This window comes from Canis lupus, chromosome 13, assembly GCF_048164855.1.
Source record: "Canis lupus baileyi chromosome 13, mCanLup2.hap1, whole genome shotgun sequence".
Taxonomy (NCBI): domain Eukaryota; kingdom Metazoa; phylum Chordata; class Mammalia; order Carnivora; family Canidae; genus Canis; species Canis lupus.
In genome coordinates this window covers 20,424,109-20,447,659 of record NC_132850.1, presented here as the reverse complement: position 1 = coordinate 20,447,659, position 23,551 = coordinate 20,424,109, and the positions used below count along the sequence as shown (strand labels likewise).

The following is a 23,551-nucleotide window of genomic DNA, read 5'->3' as shown; positions in this document are numbered from 1 at the left end:
CACAAATGGGTTAGTGGTGCCTTGGGCTTCAATTTTATAGGCAGTCATCATCTCTCTGGTTCCATTCAGAATTTGAAAGGAAAAATTCGTTGTTGCTGCAATGCATTTTCTGCGGAACATGAATTGTTAAACATTGATTCTCTCTGACCGAAGACTTCTTCGGGTGATGACGTTTTGGTTCAGAGCTAGAGCCACTTCTGTTGGGATTTGCAGGTTTCTCATTCCTGTGCTGTGGACCTGTGCCCTTCTTAAGGAGTTGTTAGAGTGTATCCCCATGGGATCTACCTGAAAGGTAGCCAAATTTCCAAGGTTCATTCATTTTCTTTCTTTCTTTCTTTCTTTCTTTCTTTCTTTCTTTCTTTCTTTCTTTCTTTCTTTCTTTCTTTTCTTTCTTTCTTCTTTCTTTCTTTCTTTCTTTCTTTCTCTCTCTCTCTCTCTCTCTCTCTCTTTCTTTCTTTCTTTCTTTCTTTCTTTTCTTTCTTCCTTTCTCTTACTTGGTTAAATAAAAAGATACTTTGCAAGCAAAAAAGAGAATCAGGAAGCCAAGAGAGCAAGACCTAATTCTGAGAGGAATGGGGCTCACAGAGTTGGGCTAGGGATAGGAAGGAATTCTCCAGGAGACAGGAAGACAAGGGGAACATTAAACATCATTTGTAAGTAGTACAATACAACTGTTATTACTTGAGGCGATGTCAACATATAAATCATGTAAATAAAACAAAATAGTCTACTTTTCATAACCAAGTCTCCCTGGATGATTTCTGCCTGCTGCAGAATTTAAAATTTTTGAGAGCTTTTTTTTTTTTTAAACCAGATTGAGATGTGGTGGAGAGGGGAGTTTGCTAATGAGAAAAGCAAGGACATTTTATGATTCATGACATCAACCAAAATCAAACTATAAGCAAGTGTAGGTCAAGTACAATGACAATGCGTGGATAGACTCATCTCTGGAGAAGACAGAAGAGAAAGTGTTGAGAAGCTGATTTGGTGTACAGGGCCCAAATGGCAAAAGGAGCTTAATTTTTTTATGGTGTGGAAGCACCATATGTATGATACAAAAAGCTATTTATTGACTTTATGAGAAAAACAGCAACCTATTCAGACTGTGCTTTGGAAATAACAGCTGGAAAACAAGGTTAAAGTTTTTTATTTTGAGAACTTAGAATCCTATTAACAGAAGAACTTTTAGCTATCTTGAAAGTTGAAAAGGATAGATCTTTTGTTTTTAACAGTTGGTTTCATACTTTTGTTTCTGGTGTCCTTGAAAATACATTTATCTCGCTTAAATTCAGATTGTAAAAGCACTTACTGGTTAACATTCCCAGTGTAGGGCTCTCTTCCAGTTTAAGTAATCAGTGATTACTTACTGAACTTCCTGAGTGTTTCCTACATCCTGACACTCTTTTTAGATGAAACTAACTATACTTCTTGTTGTTTTATTTTTATTTTTTTAAATTTTTTTATTTTTTAAAGATTTTATTTACTTATTCATGAGAGACACACAGAGAGAGGCAGAGACAGTCACAGGCAGAGGGAGAAGCAGGCTCCCTGCAGGGAGCCCGACGCAGGACTTGATCCCAGGACCCTGGGGTCATGCCCTGGGCTGAAGGCAGATGCTCAACCACTGAGCCACCCAGGCATCCCTATATCTCTTGTTCTGATGCTCAACCTTTGCCACATGTCTATAAATTTGACTTAGTGACTGATTACAAAGCCAAGAGTGTGTTCCATCTATGGGATCCCTAGTCATTTCTTGGCTTCTGGTTGTTGGTGGCCGTTCCTACCCCCAAGCACAGCTCCCAACCCATTGATCACCATAGGTTGTAATAACATTGGCTCTTGTCTACCCCCGGGGAGGCAGGTGGGTCATGAAATGGTGTTAGGTCTATTTACAGTTTGGGGTCAGCCTTATTACTCAGCACCCCCCCAACCCCCCCCCCCCAACCCCTGCCTCCTCTTTGCATCTTTCTCTTCTGTCAGGAACAAAAATAACGCATGTGGGTACCTTTCATTTTCCTCCATTGAGCAATTTAACTCATTCATGTCTCTTTTTCCAGATTCTGTCCCAGGACCCCAACACTGCCTGTAATAGCCTTTATAATTCAGTTTTTAGATAAGAGGTATCCTTCTTCAGCTTGTCCAAGATGAGGATGTTTAATTCTTCACTTTCAATAGAAAATATTGTTAATTCGAATAAAACCACAAACTCCAACACAGTTATCAATTGCAAGTGCTCACAAACCCTTCTTTTTCAATCCTGAAGAGATAAATAAAAATACTTCCAACACTAGGGAGCCCTCACTATTCCCAAAATATACATATAGGTTGTTTGGAAAATTATTAGGGAGGAAAAATTTCCCTCTATATTCCTAGACTCTCTGGCTGGGGCCTTGTAAATTAGACTAACAAAGAGAAAAGCATATAAGACTAGACTAAGAGACTAGCATAAGAGAAAAGCATACAAGTTTATTTAGTATAAGTTCATGTGACATGGAAGCCTTCATAATGAAACAAAGACCTGGGGAAACATTTGAAACTCAATGTGTGTATGTGTGTGTGTGTGTGTTTTAAGATTTTATTTATTTATTCATGGGAGACACAGAGAGAGAGAGGCAGAGACACAGGCAGAAGGAGAAGCAGGCTCCACGCAGGGAGCCTGACCTGGGACTTGATCCCGGGTCCTGAGGATCATGCCCTGGGCCGAAGGCAGTGCTAAACCGCTGAGCTCCCCCGGCTGCCCTGAACCTCAGTATTTTTATGTTAGGTTTGATGAAGAGTGGAAAGTCATGGGAAAATGTAATAGACAAAAACGCCTGAGCTAAAGATATAAGCTAATAAACCGGAGAAACTTACCAAGACCTGTTCATTCAGATACCTCCCTGGGTCTGTCTGTCTGTCTGTCTTAGGTCTTAGAGATAGGAATACTCATTTCCTCTGGGTACAGGAAGGGCACCTCTCACAGGAGGGTCTTTGGACTGGCCTTAGGGGAAGTCAGAGAGTCCTTTCTGACTCTCTCTCAAATTCCTTCAGCTTAAAATATTCAATATGTCAAGGTGCCATTTTGGGGGGAAGCATGTTCTGTACCCCATCAACACTAAACATGTTTTTGTTTAAACAAACCTTGGTTAAGAGCCTACTGCTAACTTCTTCCACTAACACAATGGAATGAATACTGTTTGGATTTCAGGGCCAGCTCTCTATTTTCACCTAACATAGTACTAAACTGTGTTCGGAATTGTACAAGTCATATATCTGAGCTCTGGGAGCAACAGGCCATGTTAGAAGAAGGGATGAGGGAGGAGAAGGAGAAAGAATGAAATGCTCTCCCTGTTGTGGGAACTGATAAGCCCTAGGACCAATGATTAGTAAATACTTGTTATTTTCTTATTATTTGGGGCTAGCCACTGTTCTAAATGCTGTACATAAAGTAACTCATTTAGACAAATATGTTTTGCTTTGTGTTGTCACCCCTTCTCAACTCTCTGAGCACCTCTCTCAACATCACCAGGATACAAGTGCTGTCCTGTGTTCTTCGCCGTGGCCAATCTACAGCCCAAGGTGCTCCATGCTCTGAAATCCCCTATTTTCCAATACCTACTCATCAAAATTCTCAATATGACAGTTGTTATGATGAACACTGAATAGATTCTATAGATTATGTTATGATGAACACTGAATAATCTATAGATTATTCCATAGGGTTATTGAATCACTATATCATATCCCTGAAATGATTATAACACTGTAGGTTAACTATACTGGAATAAAGGAAAAACTTAAAAAAAAATTTCCATTATGTTAGTGTGACTGATCTTACATGCTAGAAAGAAACATTCCAGAGATACTTTTATTTTCAAAGAGGAACCCTCATAAATCAAATGCATTTCTGGTGGTATTTCAAAGTGGGTCAGGCAGTGAGGGGCAGGCATGGACTAGTTCTGGGTTAATCAGTGGGAGGGTTGGCCCTCCTGAAAAGAAAGTCCATGCAGGCTGTAACTCAGAGCTATTCCGTTTTACAGCATCTTCCGTTCTCCACTTCTGAACCCAAGAACAACACAGAGGGAAAGTACCAGCAAAGATAAACTAGCACACGCAGCTTCTTTAAGTCCTGCAGAACATACCAACGCAGGAGCAGCAGAGGCAATGTTGTGGAAAGCATGGGACTCTTCTTTGGGTCCAAGTGTCCTGTTACTGTGTTTCTGCGCTGACACATATATCTGCTGATCGTTGGGTGACCCACGCAAAGATTAAGTTACATTCACCCTTTTTCAGGCAAGCTCGAAGTAGAAAGGAAAAGTCCTAAAATTGATTTCTGGTTTCTTAATGTATATTTTTTATCTCATTTCTTAATGATGGTGGATTAAAGCCTTCAAAGGAAGAAGATGCTGGTTTTTCTTAGTCATCTTTTGGATATAACTATCTGAAGTAAGAATTAATTATTTCACAAAGGCATGATCTTTGTTTGTCATTCTTAAGCTCTGAGCAGAGGGCTAAGACCCTATTAATCTTTGTCTTTTCCAAATTATTCACACAGATGCCAAAAGCAATGACATCATTGCAACTCAATTTCCATTTTCATGATTGCAAACTACTTTGTATACTTGCAGAAGAATTTTCAAAATCTGAGTTCCGCTGAAAGAAAAATAAATGCAAGAATAATTGTTAGATAAATAAGAGGGATAGGATCCCTGGGTGGCGCAGTGGTTTGGTGCCTGCCTTTGGCCCAGGGCGTGATCCTGGAGACCCGGGATTGAATCCCACGTCGGGCTCCTGGTGCATGGAGCCTGCTTCTCCCTCTGCCTGTCTCTCTCTCTCTCTCTCTCTCTGTGTGTGTGTGACTGTCATAAATAAATAAAAAAATTAAAAAAAAAAGAGGGATGTTTATGCCTCTAATTTTTTTGAGATTTTTCTAATGTATTTATTATAAAATTACATACAATTAAATAATGCATAAGGGAATTGCTGACTAATGATCACAGTTTACTTTTAGATAATTGGCCTTAACTAGCCAACTAAGGCAGGCCTATTGAGCAGCCAGGTTATGCCACTATTCATTTACCTTTTGTTACTCTTGTCACAACTATAATTATTTATTTGTGTTGTTGCTTATGTAAATTTTTTCTTCCTTAGTCAACCCTGGGCTACCTGAGGAACTTACTGTCAACTTTACCACCATGTTTTGCATCCCTGGTATGATTATAGCCCCTGACACACAATAGCCCTCATAAATACAATAATCATATATTGAGTAAACAAATGATATCGTTAAGCACCTGAGATAAGTTCACTGTGATATCTGAGCAGTGAATTTGGCAAAGTCTCTTGGCAGTTAAGGCCCAAATGACACATACTGGGCTTTTGTTCTAATTACAAATAGCATGTATGTGACGAACACAGTTTTCCTTGAATTGAACTCAAAGACACCAAGTAACAGAAATGACCACATCTGTGCTTTTGCAGAACAACCAAATGCTATTCAAATGATTTATCTCATGGACACTTTCTGAAAGCTTACATTACATTTAACTAATGAGAATATTTTTGTAGATAACAGGTTACATGGCCCAGGTACATAGATATCAGTTAATCAAAACAAAATACTGTTTGGTGTTTAATTGTTCAAACTTTGGAGTCAGGAAGATCTGGGTTTAGGGGCACCTGGGTGGCTCAGTTGGTTAAGTATCTGACTCTAGATTTTGGCTCAGCTCAGGATCTCAGGGTCCTGGGCTCAAGTGCCATGTTGGGTTTCATGCTCGGAGTGGAGTCTGTTTCTCCCTCTGTGCCACTCCCTGCTTGTGCACTCTCTCTCTCAAATAAATGAATAAAATCTTTAAAAAATATTTGACTACATAGACTTTGCTGGGATTTTTCTTCAGATGAAAGTAGTTGATCAGATCATCTAGAGCTATGGTGTTTAATATTGTAACCACCAGCCACAAGGTGGCTACATTAAAAGTAATTAAAATGAGTTAAAATTTTAAAAATTTATAATATCTATTCCTGTATCACACCAGCCATATTTCAAGCGTTCAAAAGCTACTCTGTGGCTAGTGCCTGCCATATTGAACAATACAATGGAACCTTCCCGTTATTGCCAGAAGTTTCGTTGGAGCAGTGCTGCTCTAGAATGATTATAATTACTGGCTGTACATTTAGGACAATGCCTAGAATTTTACAAGATACCAAGATCATTCTAAGATGGTAGATGTGAAGGAAGTCATTTGTCCAGCTATCAGTGGAAATGCATACTTTTGTAATTCCTCTTGCAGATGTCATGCCACAAATAATTCCATCTGGACAGCTGAGAATAGTTTCTCATTCCAAAAATAATGTTATGTTACCGGTGTCTCTAATGAAGAATAGGTGTTTGTTTGTTTGTTTGTTTTTTAAATCTACGTAACAGTTCTGAGATAGGTATTATTTTCAAAATACAGGTGCGAAGCTAAGAGTGATGAATTGCTTTTCCCAAGTGATTTGGCTGGTAAAGGGAAAATAAGAATTCAAGCCCTGTGCTTAGCCACTTTAGATTCTCGAACCAGATTCTCACACTTTACTAAGTTCACACTAAGCTGTGTGCCTTGAACAAATGACTTAACCTCTTTGTGCCTCAGTTTCTTCATCTGTAAAGGGAGAGTGATAATAATAGTAGTCAGCTTAAAAGGGCTGTGGAATTCCGGCAGGCATATATGTAGTGTTTGTTTGGCACCTGTTTGCCTGGCACGTGGTAAGCTCAATTAATGTTTGCCATTATTATCTAATGCAGTGTTTTTTAAAAAGAGATTGAGAAAGAGGTTTTAATTGTTTCAATTGCTAATTATTTATAACAGGTTGAAGAACTCTTTTTAATGGTATCTGTTTTCCAAGCTCTCAAAGAGATCGGATGGCCAGGATTTCCCTCATATCCACCTGAAGGAGGGCAGGCTTCAGCCCATGTGCTGAAGTATCACAAAAAGGGAATCTTCTCCGAAAAGCCTGAGCATGATAGCAGAAAATCCTTGGAGCTCAGAAGTTTACCCAAAACCTAGACAGAGTCTATTTTCACTTAACTTTCTTTTTGGAGAATGGAAAAAAGGGACACAAGACTGAGAACCTTGGGTGGAAAGACTATCAGATAAGGGGCCATGTGAGTACTACTGTCCAGTGCAAAGCTTACTGGGGGTATTAATTTTGCAGTTCTGAATCCCAGAAGATTTTAGGAGAGCTTTTCTCGTTGGTTCCTGAGAGGATTCAAAATTCGTGAACATAGGAAACCCGATGGGTTTGGGGGGCAATACTTTTCATGAACTGGGGCAGAAAAACAGAATGTCAAAGCTGAGCACCCCTTTACCATTCGGGACAGAAGAGTACATTTTATGTCTGCTAAGAATAAGGAAACAAACTATGCCCGCATGTTTCTAAGGGCCGTAGACACATGCGGGCCTGCACACACACACACACACACACACACTCACACACTCAATAGCAATAGCCCAAGCCTCAAGGAAGAGAGTTCCAAACTCTTTCACTAGCAATACAAATCAAGTTCCAAGAGCAGGAAAACAACCTCCCCCCAAACCCAAAACACACCCACCAAAATAAATATCCGGGCCTCCTTTTCTTCTCCTAAGGAGTCCTGTAGCTATGGCCCTCTGGAGTCAATCATATGGGTCAACTCTTAGAGTGATGCCAGGGAAGGGGGGTGCTCAGCAGACATGTAATAGCCTCTGCAGCAGACTGGTGAGAGGAAGAATGTCACAAGTGGAGATCTTTGGGCGAACCTAAAGCAGCATTTCATTTGCGTGTAGGGCTGGTCCTCATCACACCATCCCTTCTGCAGACCTAGGTGCTGCAGGCAGGAGGACGGGAACACAGGATCCAAAGCACCGACCATTAGCAAAGAAATCGTTCGTTTATGTCAGATAAAACTTAGGAACAAAAGCCTAATTGTATTTTCTCCTTGTTGCCTCTCCAGTTCTCTCTAAAACTCCTATCACTTTTAAAAATTGAGATTATTTCTACTTTCTCTCTAAATTGACCTGTATTTTGTTTATAAGAGAAAACAGTGATAAGCTTCTAAAAGCTTGTTTTGTGGCAGGCACTCTGCACACCACCTGTGACTCCACGTCCTCTCCACAGCCCTCGAGCAGGGTTGCTGGTAAGTGGCAGAGCCAGGACTACAAACGCATGTCGCTCCCCCCTTTAACCAGGTGCTGCGTTGCTGTGCTCTTCTGTCCTGTGGATAGTGGGTAGTCCTAGCAAAGAGCACATCTGCCACCCAACCCCCGATGACTAGCCATGTTGAGGCCCTCTGTTACAAAGAAAAATTTTTTGTTTTTAAAAAGAAAAGTTTGCTTTTGAGGTTTTCTTTTGAACTCTTTGTCAGCATGGGGTCACTCCCTGTCATTTTCCGTTCAAACAGGACTCACACCATCTGGGGACACACACATAACACACACATGTACACTTTGATCTTGGTCTCCACCTAAAATTCCTTGATAGGGTACAGCTGCCTCTGCACAACGCCTGCAGAAGGAGGAAGAGGGGATGGGAATCACATTTTCTATGGTCTTGACTTTATTTTTCCCTACATCCCATTGCCACCTACATAGTTGTTTCAGGGGTTTACTACAAGAAAGTACAGGAGTCAAGAGAAAATAATTTTAACCTATATGCTAAGTAAAACTTTCCCCACAGTCTAGGCCAGAGGTTGGAGAACTGTTTCTATAAATGGCCATATAGTAAATAGTTTAGGCTTTGAATAGTTGGTCTCTTTTCCAACAATTCAACCCTAGTACTGCAGGGAAAACAGCCGTAAACGATATGCAAACAAATAGACGTGGCTGTGTTCCAATAAAACTTCATTTACAAGAAGAGGGTTCGGGTTAGGTTTGGCCTGTGACCTACGGTGTGCTGACCCGGGGTCTAGTGCAGTACCGCCCAACAGAAACGCAATGCAAACCACAAATGTGATTTTAACATTTTTAGCAGTCACATTCTAAAAAGTAAAAAGAAACAGGTGAAATTAATTTTAGTAATGCATTTTATTCAACCAGCCAGAGCATGATCATTTCTACACGTAATTAGCATTCAAAATTATTAATGAAGTATCTTCAGTTCTTTCTTCACGTTGTCTTTGGAATCTGATGCGCATTTTCACATTTACAGCACATCTTACTGAGCCTAGCCACATTTTGGTGCTCAAGAGCCACGTGCAAGCACTAGCTTCTGCCCTGGATGGGGCAGCTCAACGCTCGACAGTAGCTCTAGTTCCTCACCTGGGTTCCTTCTTCGGTTCAGCTCTCTGCATCCTCTTTCTCTATCCACACAGCCTGCCCCAAGATCCTTAAGCTTTCCCTTGATTTTGACTTATTGACTAGAAGGCAGCCTTCAGGCATTGCCCCAGGGCTGCCGTGTAACCTCGTGGCTCCCAGTCCCGCAGAGCTGCTACGTCCGTGGGGTGGGGTTGGTGTCCCAGCCTGTGTAGGTTGCTCTACCAAAAATTATACCATGTGGCTTAGACAATAAACATTCATTTCTCATGGTTGTGCAGACTGAGACGTCCAAGACAGGCTGCCGGCAGGTGCGGTGCCTGATGCGGATGAGCTTCCTGGCTCAGAGACTGCCACCTTGTTACTGGTCCTCATGAGGCCGACGGGTGAGCCATCTCTCTGGAGTCTCTTTCAGAAGGGCATTAATCTCACTGGTGAGAGCTGCACCCTCAGGACCTAATCACCCCCCAAGGGCCTACCTCCAAGGACCATCACATTAGGGGGTGGGGTTCAAGGTATGAATTTTGAAGAGACTTGAACATTCAGCCTGTAATGCAATCCCCTGAGCACCCAACAAGCCAAGTGCTGAAGGACAACTGGAGTGTGCATGCCCACTCCAGATCTGGCACCTCGTGAGGTTTCCCATCAGAATGAATCCTAGATCCTCCTCTTGACTTTTCTGTCCAATTATCCAGAAAGTAACTATTGAATCTGGAGTCCATCTGTTTCTCCTCTCTTTCTTTGTGCGTGTCTCTCTCTGTCTTGGTCTTACTCTGTCTCTGTGCCTCTGTGTTTCTGTTTCTGTCTGTGTGTCTGTCTCATATACATGTGCACACACAAACACAAATCACAAATACTACTGCCCTGCCTCTCTCTATACACACAAATATGTGAAGGGAAGATATTTGCTCTTGAAGACTATATCATTTAATAAGTTTGCAAGGAGGAAAAGACACTTTTTTCCCTTTAATTGTCCCATAATTTGCAATGCTGCCTTACTTATTTTGAAATCATCGCTTTATGACAGCTGAAGGAGTCGTATTAACTTCTTTTTTTTAAATTTTATTTATTTATTCATAGATACACAGAGGGAGAGAGGGGCAGAGTAACAGGCAGAGGGAGAAGCAGGCTCCATGCAGGGAGCCGGATGTGGGACTCGATCCAGGGTCCCCAGGATCACACCCCAGGCCGCAGGTGGCGCTAAACCGCTGTGCCACTGGGGCTGCCCTCATATTAACTTCTTTTGGGTATCCTTTTCCCTCTTAGTTTCCCACTTTGTCTGCTTATGCTTGCCAGATGTAAGAACCAGATTCATCCCTGAGCCACTTACTTCTTATGGCCATACTCTTAATTACACAAAAACACATCTGAATACTTATAAGGGCCCAGGTGAATTCTTAGACCAAGCAGCATTGATTCGATTGAGGCCAAACTGCCATAATAGAGACCCAATACTACAGCAACTTGAAGAATATAGAGTTCATTTCTTTGTCATGTAACCATTATGAAGAGGGTGGTCTAAGTCAACAAGGCAGGGGGTAGAGTTTCCATCACCTCATGGGGCAATTCCTCATCTACATTCATAAAGAACCTTGGCCACCAAGCCAGGCTCTATAACTGAAAACACAATGAGAACATGGAAAAGGCATATCAAATGTCTTAAAAGCCATTCATAGCCTACACACAGCACAAGTTATTCCTGTTTATGTTCTTTCAGCAAGAACTTAGTAATACACTCACACCTCGATGTGCAGAAGGCTAGAGAATTTAGTCTAGGAGGGCAGCCACATACCTAGAAAGGAAAGGAGAATGAATTTTAGTGGGTAAACAATAATCTCCACCAAGGGATATTTCCCTTCCCAGGCTGACTGGGCTATGAATGTAGGGATCATTTTTCTATTTCGACTTCATTATCTCATATAATGATTTTAACAGTCCTGTGGGATCAAAATTGTTATTTCCATTTTATAGATGAGTGAATTAAGGCATTAGGTTATGCAACTTTCATAGATTTTTGTTCCTTGTTATAGTACATTCTTCCTTTTATTATATTTATTTGGGATATATCCCCAACTAGGTTATAATAGCATGTTACCAACATTACAAAATCCAACATCTACACACAATTGTTTAATAAAACTTTGTAACTGAGTAACCAAATTAATGATGGATGTATATTTATATGCTGACGCTAGAAACTAATAGAAGCAGACTTCTTGCTACATAGGTAAATTATTTTGATAAGAACTAATGTTTTAAAATTCAAGTACTGGAGAAAACTACTTAGGAGTATCGAGGATGGCTGCTAATGTCTTCTACAATGCTGAGTCATGGAATCATGTTTATTTAATTAACCCATCAATCTAACATTAAAAAAACCACTACTCAAAGGGTGAATTTTTTAACAGTTCAGTCAAATGACTTACACATATAAAATTCACTTGATTGAAAGCCTATTGTAGGTAAGGTCTATCTTTAGATTAGAACAAAAAAAGGAAGAAAACTTATACTTATTGGGTAAATTCTGTGATAGGCCCTTTATATAATCCTCACAAAACCCTATTAAGTAAAAAGGATATAAGCATTCATATATTCAGAAGAAGAGGAAAACTTTGTTGGGGAGGAAAAACTTTTCCTCTGCTCTCTTAGGTTCAGTGCATGGTGGCCTGTGAATTAAACTAACAAAAGACAGATGAACAGGTGAAAATACAGACAATTTTTATTAGTGTTTATACGCATAGGGGTTTACAGAAAATAAGGAAAACTCAAAGATGCAATTATACTTGGGGAACTTTTATATTCTTCTTAAATAAGGAAAGAGAATTTGGGTTTCAAGGGATGATAAATTGTGGGGAAATAAATGAGGAAAAAATGGAAGATAAGGACTATTTTAGTAAGGTCTGTTTATGCAAACTCATCTTGGCATTGGCTCATCATCTTTGATGCTAAGAGTCTCTCTTGTTTCCTTGGTACAGGAGGGGGAACTTCCTCAAAGGGAAACTTATATCCTGGTGTTTAGACAATGAGGGAAGGGCAGAGAACTCTCCCTGCATCTGTTGGCTTTCAACTGCCTTCGGCTCAAAATAATCCTTATGTCAAAGTGGAATATTTGGGGGCAGCATATTCGGATCCCCTTCAAGATTCATAAAGATTAAATTATTTGTTCAGGTTTACTCAGTTCGTGTGTGGAGGACTTTGGGATTTAAATCTACCTCTGCCTGCCTCTAGAGCATCTAGAGCCTCTAGGTTTTTCCTATCCTATTTAATATGATTGAAATAATAACGTTATCCCAAATAACTATCTTTTAACATAGCATGATGCTTGTTCAAAGTACTTTTATGAGGTACTTTATTTGATCCTCTAGGTTGGTAGGAAGGCGGGATTTACTGAACTGGTTTTGCAGATGAAGAACCTAAGCTTGTAAAGAACGTAGTGACTTGATCATGGCCAAGTAACCGGTCGGTAGCAGTGTTGCAACCATAGTTGAGGCCTCCTGAATCCCTGCCAGTGCCTTTTTGGGCCAATTCGTCATTGCCTCTTCCCTAACTGCCCACCCAATAAGTGTAAATGGGATTATTCCTTTTAACCACAGCCCCCTGAGGCCTAGTCTCCCAGAGGATTTGAAGGTCCCTGCTCTGACATCATGTGATCTGGGTCCGAGGCCAGGTTTAGTCATTTGCTAGCTCCGTGGAGATAATAGCAGATCCTTGTAGGATGAACTTGAAGGAGGTAATGCAGTAGCTTACAAGCAGCTTCCATTTCTCTGGCCTTGGGCTTCAGGGTGGAAGAAACTCCACCAGAAAAACCTGCTTTTACTCTTTCCTCTGGATTGTTTACCTTCAGGGCAGATGGAGTGATGCATCCCACCGGGAGTTTGGGAGGAGAACTGGGCGAGCTAAGCCCAGGCCTCTCTTGGGCTCCATTTTCTTCAGACTTGTCAGTCCAGGTCCACACTCTGTCTTGCTAGAAGTGCGGAAGGCCCGTGCCTGCTGGGGGGCCGTGGTAGTCAGAGGTGGGGGTGGGTGAGCAGAGCCTGGCAGGCCCCCGTACAGCTCCGTTCTCTGGCCTACCTGCTCTGCAACAAGGGCGCGCATCTTGATATCCCTTTGCTGGTTCCTTTGCAATGGTTCCAACCCAAGCAGGGAAAATGGGTTTTGTTCACTGACTCCCCGGAAACCCAGAAAGTGGATTTACTTTCCTTGTTCATAGACAAAGAGGTCCTACCTTCACTGTAATATTATGTCTGAACAAAGTTATAGTTTGTGATGTGTGAACCAGGTTTGAACTGGTAGGTGTGAAAATGCTTTTATGTAATTGTTAAATCTAAATGGGTATTGCCTTCCCACAGAATCAGAGTCTTTGTTATTGGTGGTTCTGGTGAGACTTGGTAAGTATTTCAGAAGTTTTCAATACGTTTTAAGAGCATATCAGATACAAAGAAAGAACACCCAAAGAAACAGAACTATACCTATGCTCTAATAAAATACCACAGAAATTGGAAAAAATGGAAGTGAATTAGAGCCTTTTAAACTAGAGCCACCAACGTGGTCGGCAGTACAGAGGGGCTGGGATGCTCCTCTTGTGCTAATTCTTGATACATGAAAGTCATAGCCTACTTGGGCCTTAAAAAATTGTTCTTTGAACTTAGTAATAATATCTCTTTTCACTGATGTATGAGGTACTTTCTACGCAAAGAAATCAGTACACTGACTCTTGACAAGATTAGGCTAATAGATCTTGCCCAATTCCCCTTCCTCCTTTGGCATCTCAGATTCTGGTCTCCTCTGCCTTTCCTTCTACTACAGGTCTTTCTTTGATGACTCTTTATCTTCTGCCAACTTTTTAAAAAAAGATTTTATTTATTTATTCTTGAGAGAGGCAGAGGGAGAAGCAGGCTCCATGCAGGGAGCCCGACACGGGATTCGATCCCAGGACCCCGGGTCACGCCCTGAGCCAAAGGCAGGTGCTCACCCTCTGACCCCCCAGGCGCCCCTTCTGCCAACTTTTTAAATGCTGGAGTTCTTGGTCTTCTTCTTTTCTTTTTTTTTTAAAGTTTTTAAAAAAATTTTTATTTATTTATTTATGATAGTCACAGAGAGAGAGAGAGAGAGAGAGAGAGAGAGAGAGAGAGGCAGAGACACAGGCAGAGGGAGAAGCAGGCTCCATGCACCGGGAGCCCGACGTGGGATTCGATCCTGGGTCTCCAGGATCGCGCCCTGGGCCAAAGGCAGGCGCTAAACCGCTGTGCCACCCGGGGATCCCTTCTTCTTTTTTTCTTACCTTTTTCATGCCCATCCCCATCCGCACTCCTTGTGTTGAAGATTTCTAAATCCCTGCTTGCCTCCCAAATGAGCCTCCTGAACTGTCTATTCAAATATCTGCCATTGGAGCCATCAGATTCATCGGAGACACAGCACGGCCAGAACTAAACTCAGTTTATGCACTCCTCCTCCCAAATTGGTGGATTTCACAGGAAAGTCAGTTTCTCTTGAAATTGGAGAATCTGGGGCGGCCCGGGTGGCTCAGTGGTTGAGCGTCTGCCTTTGGCCCGGGCATGATCCCGGAGTTCCGGGATCGAGTCCCAGTCAGGCTCCCGGCATGGAGCCTGCTTCTCCCTCTGCCTGTGTCTCTGTGCCCCCCTCCCTCTCTCTGTGTGTCTCTCATGAATAAATAAATAAAATCTTAAAAAAAAAAAAAAAAAGAAATTGGAGAATCTGACAATACCAAAGCCATGTGGCAACAACAGGCTGGGGAGTAGAGGTGTCTGCTTTAAATGCGGCCTGTGATCACATGTCAAGCACAGTCCCTGCCAGTCCCTTGCTGACTTACGCCTGCCTGACTTCACACAATCCACTCCTGGCCTGGCAATGGCAGATGTTCGAGCTTGTGACCACTGATCTAGTCATACTGGACCATTTGTTGAATTAAAAAATGAATTCCAGGGGCATTTGGGTGGCTCAGCCAGTTAAGCATCTGCCTTTGTCTCAGGTCATGATCTCAGGGTCCTGGGATTGAGCCCCGTGTTGGGCTCCCTGCTCAGCGGGAGTTTGCTTCTCCCTCTGCCTCTGAGTGCTCTCTCTAATAAATAAATAAATTAATTAATTAAAAAAAAAAGAAATGAATTCAAGAACCAAATAGCATCACTCTTTTCTGTTCAGGCTAGAATTACCTGATTTTATTGAATCCTGGCTACACCGGTTACTACACTAATTGCAACCTTGGGTAAGTTGTTTAACCTCTCCGTATCTCAGCGACATCACCTATAAACTAACAATAATAAGTAGCTACCAGGGCTTCCTGCTAAAGCAGGAAGGCAACTGAGAACAATGACCAACACATATGAAGCCATAGTGTTTGCTGCCTCAGCCTCTACTGTTTGTCACTTTCTCTTGGATTTTTGTGACATATTTTTCAAAATTGCTTTTAAAAGAGATTGTTTCAGGGATGCCTGGGTGGCTCAGTGGTTGGGTGAACCCGAAGGTTCAGGTTGTGATCCTGGGGAATCTGGATCGAGTCCCGCGTCGGGCTCCCTGCATGGAGCCTGCGTCTCCCTCTGCCTGTCTGTCTCTCTCTCTCTGTGTCTCTCATGAATAAATAAATAAAATCTTAAAAAAAATAAAAGAGATTGTTTCATAAGATTTTGGAAAATAGATTTTATCTGGTTCATAGCCTGTAAAGAATACAACCTTGATTGTGTGAGGCTACGTAAATGGTCCTTCTTCATCACTAAGAAGTCACATTACTGGCGTTAAATAGAGGTTCAGTTTGACACCTGAAGTATGTGAGAGTGATAGGCCCAAACTGAACTGATAAATACTTGGTACCAACACATTATCTGACTTGTGGCTGGAGTTTTTCTGTGTATGAAATTCATGCTCAAAGGTGGAATGATCGTTTCAGTGCTTTTGTATTCCATACCGTATTTCTCGCATGATCTTGAACAACTAGAACAAAACTTCTTCAATACGACTGTTCTCTTGCCAGAAATACTGTCCTACTCTTATCACACAGCAAATTCTTATTTCTCTTTCGAGATTTGGTTTCAGATGTCATTTCTGTCGCATTTTTTCTGATGCTTACGTCTCTATGATTAGCACTTATATTGAGTTGTAGCTGCTTCATGACATGTCTGTTTCCTTTAGAGTGGATTCTTGAATTCTGGGACATCTCATGCATTTAACTAGAAAAGAGGTAATTACAGGCTTGGGCTCTGGTGCCAGGTTCTGCAGAGGTGAATCCAGATGATGCTACTTAACGGGCTGTGTGGCCTAGGGACAGATCCCGATGTCTCTGGACCTCAATTTCCTCATCTACAACACAAGGATAATTCTAGTAGTATCTCATAGGGTTGTTGTGGGGATTAAATGAGGTAATATTTGTAAAACTTTATAGAACAGTGTCTGGCACATAGAAGACATTTAATACATGTTAGCAATTACTGTTATTATTGACTTGATTTTTCTTTATTTCCATATTTTATCTCTAGTGTCCTGCAATTGCTCAAATTTACTGTTACAACTGATGACAAATCTAATTTTACTGCTCTTTGCTTCTGCTAGCTTCAAGAATTAACTTTTCAAAATATGAATCACAATATGATTATGCAGAGATAGAATATTGAGAAATGAAAGATATTGAATGACTGGCAAATGATGCATAGCCACATTCCACTTATTTTTCTTTTTCTCTTTTTTAAACTTATCTTGTAACTCCTCCTAACTCCCTGAGCAGACCTTTCTAGGTCAATAAATTGATTCCCTTTTACTTTATGCTTCATTCTCATTCCCTTCTACCCTCCCCCCAAATACAACGTGTTTAGTATATATCTGGTTAATACTAATTCTTGCTTCTTCCCATCAGGGAGCACTTGATATTAATGTGACTTATAACTGATGAAGTTAACCTTGATCAATTTAGTTAAAGTCATGTTTGTCAGGTTTCTCTACTATAAAGTTAATATTTTCCCCTTTCCTTACTCTCTTTGGAAGTGAGTCATTAAATCCAATCCTCAGTCAAGGGGGAGGGAATTAGTCTTCACCTCCTGGAGTGGGGAGTATCTATATATATTCTTTGGATTTTTCTACAAGGAAGATTTGTCCCTTCACTCTTTATTTTGCATCCATTAATTTTTTTTTGAGCAGAGGGAGTGGCAGAGGGGAAGGAAGAGAGAATCTTAAGCAGGCTCCAGGGCTAGTGCAGTGCCCCATGTGGGGCTTGATCTCATGGTCTCATGACCTGAGCAGAAATCAAGAGTCAGATGCTTAACCGACTGAGCTACCCAGGGCCCCCAACATTCAATAATTTTTATATCATTATGGATTCATGGATATTTATTTTATTATTTGGGTTATAATCCAATACTATCATTATTTTATTCCTGAATCGTTCCAGCTTTGGCCATTGGGAGCCATGGGAACTTTTTCAGATTCACCTCTGTGTTCTTTTGATATGTCACTTTTATTTTGTTTATTCAAACTTACAGTGACATAAAGATGTTCTCGACTTATCTTGTATTTTCCCTCCCCAGTCCTTGAATCAGCTAGATCTCCTTCTCTTGGAAAAAAAAGTAATTAGAAATTAAAATTTGGGTGATGGCCATACTTATTGCTACTAGAATGTCACTACTTCTAGGCCCTCTCAATGGACAGAGCTAGGAAATATATGTATATATACTAAATGTATGTATATACATACCTATTTATCTATCTACCTATCTATCTATAAACATGAATTCATATTGATATTTCTAGCCCTAATTCAGCACCACAGGGCTCATCTCCTTGCTTATTTGTGATTTTTTTTTTTCGCTGATGATGATCTGGCTCCCATTATCTACAATTATTTACTTACTTGCTTGACTTTAGTACTGCCATCTACTAAATTGTGTCATTCCAAAGTTCATATGTTGAAGTCCTAGCCCCTAGTATTTCATAATGTGACCTTATTTGGAGATAGTCTTTACAGAAGTAGGAGGAAGCAAGGTATAATGAGGTCACTAGAATGAGCCCTAATCCGATGTGACTGCTATCCTTATAAAAGGGGGGAATTTGGACACAAACACATGCATTTCCACATTTCACTATTCTCCCAATAATGGACAATGCAATTGTCTCCAAAGAATTCCATATAATTTATTTTCTTTATTCATTATGAGCTCAAAGATTTCAATATTTCTTTATTTTTACTAACAAGTTGCTTCACAGATGAGGAAAATTATTATCTAAACAAATATCCAAATAATATCTAAACCGTGTCCAAAACTCTTCTTTCAGTTTCTCACAAATCTCCTTGTCAAATTTTCTCACATAGACAAATGTAGAATTAATGCAACTGTCTTCAAAAAAGGATCACTTAATAGAGAATTATGACTTCCAGTTTGTTTTCAATGACTTTTTTCTTTTATTTCTCCCTCCTTCACTTGCTTTCTTCTTTGGTTCTTTCCTTTCACTTTATTCTATCACATAAATATTTATTGAAATGCCTTTGCCCTTCTAGTCATTCTCTAAGCCAGGAGAACACAAAAACAAGGACACTGCCTTGTAGTAACTAATAATCTAGTGTAGTGTGTGTTGGGGAAGAAGAAAACATATGGGAACCCACATGCAAATGTAAACAGTTGTCCAAAACCAGACAAGACTATGTAACTAGATCTGCCTTGGTGAGCTATGGAAGGTTCTCCAGGAAAGATAAAAACTTGGGCTTGATTTTGAATGAAAAGTTGAGGTGAGGAGCAGGAAGGTATAAAACGCTTGGTAGTGTTGAGGGTCTGGCGAGTAGTTCAAAGTCATAATGTATGGGGATCATGACAGTGGATAGTGGGAGGAATGGCTAGAAAAAAAGGATGGATTCAGATTAGGATGGACTTTGTAGGCGTTATTTTTGTCACGTAGACATCAAAGAACCATTGCAGGTTTTATGATGAAGTAGACATGATTGGACTTGTATTTAAAATCATAAGTTTGAGGCAGCCCTGGTGACTCAGCGGTTTAGTGCCGCCTTCAGCCCAGGGCCTGATCCTAGAGGCCCAGGATCAAGTCCCACATCAGGCTCCCTCTGCCTGCCTCTCTCTCTCTGTCTCTCATGAATAAATAAAATATTTTTAAAAAATAATAACACCATAGCTTTGGCAATGAAGATCAGAGAGGCATGAGAGGTCATTATCAGGGAGACCAGTTGCAAAGCTTTATTGCAAATAGTTAAAGTAAGATCTGCTGAAGACCCACACAAAGGAATGGCTTATTTTCTACCTAAGTTGTCCATTTGCAAAGCAGGGGGAAGAAAGGTAAAATCTGGGAAAGTAGAATCATATTGGTCATATAAATTACAAAATAAAAACTATCATCAAAGGACAACATAAGAGGGGCGCCTGGGTGGCTCAGTTGGTAAACGTCGGCCTTTCAGCTCAGCTCGTAATCTCAGGGTCCTGGGATCCGGCCCCACATTGGGCTCTTTGCTGAGTGGGGAGCCTGCTTCTCCCTCTCCCTCTGCCGCTTCCCTTGCTTGTGCTCTCTTTTTGACAAACAAATAAGTAAAATCTCAAAAAAAAAAAAAAAAAAAAAAAAAGGAGAACATAAGAGATCCATACTTGTGTTAGAACTGTTCTGTCTCTATCTTGCCTTTGGTGATAAACACACTCCAACATTATATAGAACTAAACACACAAACACACACCGGTGGGTCCAAGTGAAACTGGAGGAATTTGAATAAGATTGTGAATTGTTGTTACCATTGTGGCAGATTGGATAAAGTTTACACAGATCTTTCTGTGTTATTTTGTACAGCTGTATGAATCTACAATCATTTTAATATAAATTTCAATTAAAACTGATAGCAAAATTAAGATATTTTCAAATGAAATCTGTTAATCTGTTTTTGGATGTAGAGAGAGAAATTTAAGGTAACTTGTCCAAAATTTCCCACTGGAATTTTGATTTTATGTTGCATTTATATAATTTTGGGAAAAAAGGAAAAAATAAAACTATCCAGATTCAAAACTAAGATAACGGTTATTTAAATGTATTTTGTGCATTAGTGCTACTAGACATTTTACATACTGATTAATTGACATGGGTGAAAATAAATATTGAGTACTTAAAGAGCAAGTTGTTACTTTGGGGACTTACATATATTTCTCTATTTCATGCTAATGAAGAGGCTGATTTTATTAGAATTATCATGCATTTTGTAGATGGAGAAGCATAAAAGTACTTTTGCAAAGTCACAGCATGTTGGGATGAACCTATGCCTGTCTGACTTTCAAGCCTATGTACTTTTCCACTACTTAGGGTTTGAAATACAGACATAAGCACACTTAAGAAACCATCTCTGTCATCTGTTTGTCTGGTTGATTTCTATAGTGTATGTATCCAATATTTAGAAATGTGGAATATACTTTGATGGTAATTGGTGTGGATTATTTCAGCTTAGGAAAACATGTTTTAAGATTTGTGACAAGATAGTATTTGATAGGGGCACCCGGGTGGCTCAGTGGTTGAGCGCCTACCTTTGGCTCAGGTCATGATCCCGAGGTCCTGGGATCGAGTTCCGCATCGGGCTCTCTTCAGGGAGCCTGCTTCTCCCTCTGTCTATGTCTCTGCCTGTCTCGTGAATAAATAAATTAAATCTTAGGAGAAAAAGATAGCTTTTGATAAAATATTTCACAAAAATTGTGTCAGATACTATTAGAAGGATTCAGGGGAATTTCCTTGACCTTTAAATAAAATAAAAATAAAACAAAACCTCAGTAAGAAGTTTAAATTTTTAACTTTTATTGGGTGTTAACTCTATATCAGGTATCATGTTAAGTAACTTAGATGTTGTTTAAACTTTCACAACAAAATTGGGATGAAAATTGGGCTATTTGACTCCAAAGCTGCACTTCTTAATCAATAGACTACAGTGCCTTAAAAATCAACCAAATGAGAATAATGGGGGTTGAAAAAAAAAGAAACTTTAATTGAAAGGTTAGTATGGTTCATGATCAGTGACCAGGGCCACCATTTATTGTAATTAAATTAGATGAATTAACTGCATTATGCATTCTGGGGGTCTAAGAGGAGTCAATATGAAAAGCTCAACAGTATCTTGAGGTCAGTCACCTTCTACTCCTTTGTCTCACTTTATTTTCTTCATAGTTCTTTTACTTATTTACATCTAAAATTATTTAAGGCACCTGGGTGGCTTAATTGGTTAAGCATCTGACTCGGTTTTGGCTCAGGTCATGATCTCAGGGTTGTGAGATCCAGCTCCACACCCCTACATCAGGCTCTGGGCTCAGGGTGGAGTTTGCTTGAAATTCTTTTCCTCTCCCGCATTCCCCCTTCTCCCCCCTCCCCCCCCCCCCCCCCCGCCCAAAACTCGCTGGGTTCTCTCTCTCAAATAAATAGATAAAATCTTAAAAAAAAAAAAAAAGATCTCTTTACTGTCACATGCCTTACCTCACTCAAACATAAGTTTGGTAAAACCAAGAAACTTTTCTTTCTTATTCAATGTTGTATTTCCAGTGTCTCAAGTTGTTCTCAATATATATTTGGGAATATCCCAGACCTACATTTGTTGAATGAATATATAAATGATTGACCTTCCCTTGACTTTAATGGTAGAGTCTTAGATTTACAAACTATGGTTTAAAAGATTATATTGCATTATTAGCAATTTACTAGTGTTTCATTTCTTTTATTTTTTTAAGATTTTATTTATTTATTCATGAGAGACTCACACAGAGAGAGAGGCAGAGACACAGGGAGAGGGAGAAGCAGGTTCCCTGCAAGGAGCCCAATGAGGGACTCAATCCCAGATCCTGGTATCATGCCCTGAGCTGAAGGCAGACGCTCAACCGCTGAGCTACCTACCTAGGCCTCCCTAGTGTTTCATTTCTTAGGTCGGCTAAGATACACTGGAAGAAGGAGAGGAGAAAGCTGGAGGAAGCAGCTGGGGGAGGAGGCTGGAGAAAAGGGGAAAGAATATAAACTGGTAATGATAAGCTCTTCAATGGAGGGGTAAGGCTTGAAGCATCAGAAATTAGGAGCCTTAGACCAGTGACTGAAATTGGTGGGGCTTCCTGGGGTGGGATAGAAACCATCACGAAGGCTAACTTTGATCTCAGAAGTTCTACAACCACAAAGATTCAAAGAAAGGAGGTGAAAGTAATTTAGGTCATTTCTAGTGTGCTAATTATCTCAGACTGTGTGGAGCTTTGATTGGAACAAAAGAATCTTGAGGCTTCCATTGAAATCAGTGTTAAATGCATGTACATATTGGGCACTGGTCTACCTACTTTATGTACTGTGGTTTCTTAAATGAGGGGTCATTGCTAATATGACAATTACTTGTTAACCTTACATCATTGTCGAATAGGATCTTCTAAAGAAGGCTGAAAAACAAAAAACAAAAACAAAAGAATCACATATGAAGAATCAAAACGAATGGGCAAACTGAGGCATCTGGAGCTTAGAGTGGGAAAGGCAACTAACATTAACGAGGTTGGGGATGCCAGGAAGAAAATCTATGACCTTGAAAATGGAATACAGTTGTTAAGTGTGAGCATTACAAAAGATGACTCCAGGCAGTCTGAAATTTAAAGAAATGAGCATTTAGAGAAGAGGTTCTCTAACTTCTCGGTCTCAGGACCCCTCTGGACTTTAAAACTTGGGGATGCCAGAGAACTCTCCTGCGCACTAGACACTGCTATTTATCACATCAGAAATCAAGCCGTTTTAAAGGGATTCATTATTTCATCTAAAGAGGATCAATTAAATATTAACATAAAAGTATGTCTTATATGAAAAGTTCCTACTTTCCCAAACAACAACAACAAAAAAATTTAGTTGCATCGTCTTACGTTTTTTGCAAATCTACTTAACGTCTGGTTTCACCGCCGAGGACTAGATTTTATTATCTGCTTCCTTTTTCAATGTTTCCATCTCACAAGTCGTGTAGTCTCTGCAAAACTGCACCTACACTTGCGAAGAGGATGAGAACGCAAAAGGCCAAAACCACATTTTAGCATCATGCAAAGGCTGTTTCCACCTCCCCGTTTAAAGGGTGCGGGGACCCCCCTCCCCCCTTGGAGAACTAGTGTAGGAAGAGTGACAGCAGGCAGCCCAGCATCTCATGAGAAAGAGCCATGATGGTTTTCCAAGGCCTGAGGATTTACAGAAAAGCTATTTCTCCCGCAGGATGCCCCAACGGCGTCCTCGGGACACAGCGCCCCGGGCCGGGCCAGCCGGGCCCTTCCCAGCCTCCGCGGGAACCGGAGCAGCGGGAGGGCGCGCAGGTCGCGGGAAGGGGCAGGGCGCGGGCG

The 23,551-nt window shown here is 40.6% G+C and overlaps 1 long non-coding RNA gene across 3 annotated transcripts; it reads right to left on the bottom strand.

Moving 5' to 3' along the window:
• Positions 1-15,825: 15,825 nt before the first annotated feature.
• LOC140602769 (uncharacterized) lies at positions 15,826-23,542 on the bottom strand. 3 transcript variants are annotated; one of them, XR_012005664.1, is made up of 4 exons: positions 23,405-23,527; positions 23,090-23,204; positions 20,753-20,846; positions 19,407-19,784 (listed from the first exon to the last, which is right to left on the bottom strand). It is a non-coding gene; the product is annotated as an uncharacterized lncRNA (long non-coding RNA). The 3 variants fall into 3 exon arrangements; XR_012005665.1 differs by lacking the exon at positions 19,407-19,784 and adding an exon at positions 15,826-16,559 and having other exon boundaries at positions 23,090-23,542; XR_012005663.1 differs by having other exon boundaries at positions 23,090-23,541.
• Between the last annotated feature and the right edge of the window lie 9 nt (positions 23,543-23,551).